This window comes from Octopus bimaculoides, chromosome 20, assembly GCF_001194135.2.
Source record: "Octopus bimaculoides isolate UCB-OBI-ISO-001 chromosome 20, ASM119413v2, whole genome shotgun sequence".
Lineage (NCBI taxonomy): Eukaryota > Metazoa > Mollusca > Cephalopoda > Octopoda > Octopodidae > Octopus > Octopus bimaculoides.
The window spans coordinates 10,527,783-10,533,113 of NC_069000.1; the positions used below are offsets into that span (position 1 = coordinate 10,527,783).

At 38.6% G+C, this 5,331-nt stretch overlaps 1 long non-coding RNA gene across 1 annotated transcript in view; it reads left to right on the top strand.

Moving 5' to 3' along the window:
• The window catches only part of LOC128250344 (uncharacterized), a 54,872-nt gene that overhangs the window by 19,556 nt on the left and 29,985 nt on the right, over positions 1–5,331 (top strand). The window contains exon 2 of the long non-coding RNA XR_008266372.1: positions 1,136–1,209. This is a non-coding gene — a long non-coding RNA (uncharacterized LOC128250344). The remainder of the gene's footprint in view (positions 1–1,135; positions 1,210–5,331) is intronic.

Here is a 5,331-nt window from a genome sequence, read left to right on the forward strand (position 1 = left end):
ATTTTCGAGCGAGATCGTTGCCAGTGCCCCTGGACTGGCTTGTGCGGGTGGCACATAAAAGACACCATTTCGAGCGTGGCCGTTGCCAGTATCGCCTGACTGGCCTTCGTGCAGGTGACACGTAAAAGCACCTACTACACTCTCTGAGTGGTTGGCGTTAGGAAGGGCATCCAGCTGTAGAAACTCTGCCAAATTTAGATTGGAGCCTGGTGTTGCCATCCGGTTTCACCAGTTCTCAGTCAAATCGTCCAACCCATGCTAGCATGGAAAGCGGACGTTAAACGATGATGATGATGATGATGATGATGATATCGTCATCGTCAAAATGGTATCTCCATAATCTTCAGATTAAAACTATTCACATCAATCTGTTTGAAACCAATCCTGGTTCTAAGATAGAAAACCATTTATTTTAAAGTGCTTATATCTAACTTTAAGTATTCCATCATAATTCGGTGTAATATCTTTTTGTTAATTTAAATTCCAAATTACAGCTTAATAAAGAACGTGTCGTTTATTTTGCTTAATAATTGCAAATGTCTGATTATTTTCACTACTAACTATAATCCTCAGGTAGCATATTTCATTAAGTATATGGTTACAAATGGTTTTAGTGGAGGTGCAATGGCCCAGTGGTTAGGGCAGCGGACTCGCGGTTATAGGATCACGGTTTCGATTCACAGACCGGGTGTTGTGAGTGTTTATTGAGCAAAAACACCTAAAGCTCCAGGAGGCTCCAGCAGGGAATGGTGGCGAACCCTGCTGTACTCTTCCACCACAACTTTCTCTCTCTCTTACTTCCTGTTTCTGTTGTGCCTGTAATTCAAAGGGTCAGCCTTGTCACACTGTGTCATGCTGAATCTCCCCCGAGAACTACGTTAAGGGTACACGTGTCTGTGGAGTGCTCAGCCACTTGCACATTAATTTCACGAGCAGGCTGTTCTGTTGATTGGATCAACTGGAACCCTCGACGTCGTAAGCGACGGAGTGCCAACAACAACAAATGGTTTTAAAAGATCGAAATATAAATCTGCAACTAACTCTCTCTGGTGTTCTCACCTCAGTCGAATGTCATAGATATTATTCTATATTGTAGAATATAGCTTTGAACTGTAACTTTTCTCTTTATTTTCAGATTAACAGATGAAAAAAAAAAAATGTATACTGATCTGCAGTTCCTTTGATCCATTTGTCACTGCTTAGTCAAAGGTAACATCCATATCTACTATGTGTTGTTGATACAGTGAGGTTGTCGTCTTTATTCTTTCCATATTGTCTAACAATGCCAATGGTTTGAAAGTATATGATGAAACATTCAACAAAGAGTATTTATGGTAACACAAATATTAAGTTTTCATTAGCATTCAATATACAAAATATAGACAAAGATATTGTGCTAGTTGCTGAATATTCACCAACATTGGAAAGATCTAGAAGCTTGGAATGATGCATCTGTATAGCAACAACAAAACTAAAAGTTATTCCTATCAAGTATAAAATATAACGATTTCTTTTATTATTATTTTTTTTACTCTCCTATATCAAGCCATCACCAGAGACATGTCATGAAATTGTAAATGACATTAAATATTGTGAAATACATCAATTTATCACTGCCAGTATTCACATACTTAATGGAAACGGTTTTAGGTTGAAGCTGGCTGCTGTTTTAGGAATAAATCTACTGGGATACGAGACGTTTTGGCACAGCTGTTTTGCCGTTGCCTGTTTGGCGTTGCTGATTCGACTCTGATTTATTTGACATTAGATGTTTTCATGTTTCTCTTGCCTCTTTTGTTCTCGCTCTCTCTCTCTCCCCCTCTTGCTCTCCCTCCTCTTACTCTCCCCCTCTTGCTCTCCCCCTCTCTCTCCAATTCTCTCTCCTTCCTCCTCTCTCTCATTCTGTTTATGTGTGTGATGTGAACATCTGGTTACGTTTGTATGTATGAATAATGTCTCTCTTTCTCTCCTCTCACTCACCTCTCCCTCTCTCTCTTTCTGTCTGCATGTATATATTTCTGCACATGTGTGTGTGTGTATGTTTGTGTGCATGCATGTGTGTGCATGATCACAAAAGCACAAATTTCATGTTGGCTCTTCCATCACAAAAGCACAAATTTCACGTTGGCTTTTTCATCACAAAAGCACAAATTTCACGTTTGCTCTTTGATCACAAAAGCACAAATTTCACAACTTGTAAAGTAAACACAGATACTATCTCGTATATCTTTTGTCAGTCTATATCAATGAAAAATATAAACACCAGGAAAAAAGACCTTTCTGTAAAATGAAGTGCTTTCAATTGAACTTATAGATACATTTTTTTAATCCTTTGTCATCAGAAATGCAATGAACCTGCGAATGACCCATCGGAAACATACAATCAACAACACTATCGCTCACAAATTGTGATATAAAAATAAAATAAAATGAAATAAATAAATCAATAAATAAATAATGCAATTACCAGATAGCTGAATTTTCAATAGACAGGTGATGTGTCATCCATATTCTAAGAGATATTGCATCGTTAGTGTTTGGCAATTATGTTCTCTAATAGGTGTTTTATTTCCATTCAAACAAGCTGTTTTTGTGGCTTGCTTGGAGAATAAGTCATTTCTTATTTTTGTGGCCTGCAGAAATGGCTGGAACATAGATTGATTCCTTAATGAGGCTGCTAACATTGGATTAAGTTGAACTCTTCTTGAACTCACATTCGCAGTTATGTTTCTTTGAGAGCTGATGTCCTGGCATGCGGTCACATGTTGTACTAATAAGCAGTCTACCACTGTTCATTCATCTGCATACAACTGGATAATCAGGTACAGTGTAGTTCAATAAGTGTTAGCATATTTCAATATTTCAAGCAATGAGAATTAACCTCCCCTGCACAAGAACCCTGCAATACTCCATTGTGCACATGTGCATTTGAGGCACAGGAAATGAGTTACAATATATACTCACGGATAGGTCGCACATTCTTTTACCAAAAATTTTGATAAAAATCCGGGGTGTGACCTATCTGCTCGACATCACAGGGATCTGAAGTAGACAGCAACATATCAGTAGACCAGGCATATACTCTGGGCCCGGGCTTTTCAGTTTTCAAGTTGTTATGGAAACGTTTTTGTGGAATCTGTTTACTAAAAAGTAGAAACTGGGAATCTGCGTGTTGGTCTTTTTGATAACATTGATTCACTCTGATTTTTAGTTTAAAAATTTTAATAATTTTAGAGTGGCTGTGTGGTAAGTAGCTTGCTTACCAACCACATGAGCCAATGTGCTGGAGGACTGCGCCATGCTCCAATGTCAGCTTCAGTATGGTTTCGACAGCTGGATGCTCTTCCTAACACCAACCACATTACAGAGTGCACCAGGTGCTCCCACCCCTCCACTTTTTTTTTTTTTACATGGCACCAGCCACTTAGTGAAGTCACCAAGTAACTCGCAAGACTAAGACCCGACCACTTCGACCGAGAGACAGAGTAGTGGTACAGAAGGAGGTGGTTTTAAGCCAGGTGACAAGTGATTAAAACACGATAGAGAGAGACAGAAACAGGTGTCTTGCTGTAGGGGAGTCTATCATAATCAGATGCTGGAATGCTATTTCAGTGTTTTAATATTAAACAGAAATATGTACATTGTATATACAGTGATATATCTTCATCATCATCATCATCACCATCATCATCATCAACATCATCATCAGCGTTATCGTCATCATCAACACCACCACCACCATGACGACGACGACGACCATCATCATCATCTGTTATCGTCGTCATCGTCGTCATTATCATCATCATCATCATCATCATCACTCTGTGTTTTAACTGAAATGTTCCCGAGATTATTCATTCATTCATTCATTTATTCATGTATTGTATGGAAATAACTCTACCGCCAACTCTTCAAATCCAATTATCTATTGTAATCTATATATTCCACTTCTCTCTTTTTAGCATAGAAAGAGGGAAAGATAGAGAGAGAGAAAGAGAAAGAAGCGGCAAAGAAAGATGTGCACATGAGAGAGAGAGAGAGAGGGCAAAAGAAAGAGAAAGAAGGGGAAAGAGGCAAAGAGAGATGTGTGAATGAGGACATAAGAGAGAGAGGGAGGATAAAAGAAAAAGAGAGAGAGAGAGAGGGTGGAGAGAGAGAAACTACATATATGTAGTCATCCAATATGATTGCTAAAATAATTTAATTTCTCTCTCTCTATCTCTCTCACCCTCTCTCTCACCCTCTCTCTCTCTTTCTCTCTCTCTATCTATCTATCTTTCTCTCCCCGTCTCTCTTTCTCTCTCTTCCTTTCTCAACAAGCTAGCTACCTCCTCCATCTCAAGTCCTTAATTACAGCCCAATAAGACATAACAGGCCTAGTAAAACTGCAATAAGGGCCCGGAAGCATACTTCAAACTCATGCTTGTAGTAGCAAATGCGACAAGCAATACCCACCCCCCAAAAAAACTAACAAGGCATGCACAACAACAACATACTTGAGAAAGATAAAAACACATAAAAATAAGAAACAAAACTCCAGTCTCACTATTCTTTCCAGAAGTCTATGCAACCCAGCTACAACCCCTTCACCCATTCCCAAACACTATCATTGGGAGAAGCCTAGAAATCATGCGACACAGGCTGGTATAAAAACAATACAGATAACACACGAAAACATGCACAACAGTATTACAACTTATATCTATTTAGTTGATATCATGGTTCATTTGAGCACATTTTCTTGCAGTTAGGAACCATAAAATGTTTAATGTTTTTCCCTTCAGTGAGAGACAGTAACAAACTGCTTACTGTCAGTCATTTATCTGAAGAAATGAGTCTGAAGATTTGCTTCTCACTGAATTTCTTAACTTCATTCCTTGTTTTCTTGTTTCCTTGTATCTGTTCCTCTTGATTGCCTTATCTACTTCATTATTCTACCACTGTGTCACTCACTGCTTTGCTCCACACAAAACATCTCAGTGACTTACTGGAATTTCTTGTTGCCTTCTATGTTAAACTTTCTGACTCAGTGGTTCTTAACCAGCGTCCATATGACCATTGGGGGTCCATATAAGATTTTGTTGTTAAAATTTATGCTCAATAAATTGCTTACACTTCAATAATTCATAAAATATTTTAATTTTTTTATGCAATTCTTAATAAGAGGAGTGGCTGTGTTGTAAGTAGTTTGCTTACCAACCACATGGTTCTGGGTTCAGTCCCACTACGTGGCACCTTGGGCAAGTGTCTTCTACTATACCCTCAGGCCAACCAAAGCCTTGTGAGTGGATTTGGTAGACAGAAACTGAAAGAAGCCCATCATATATATAT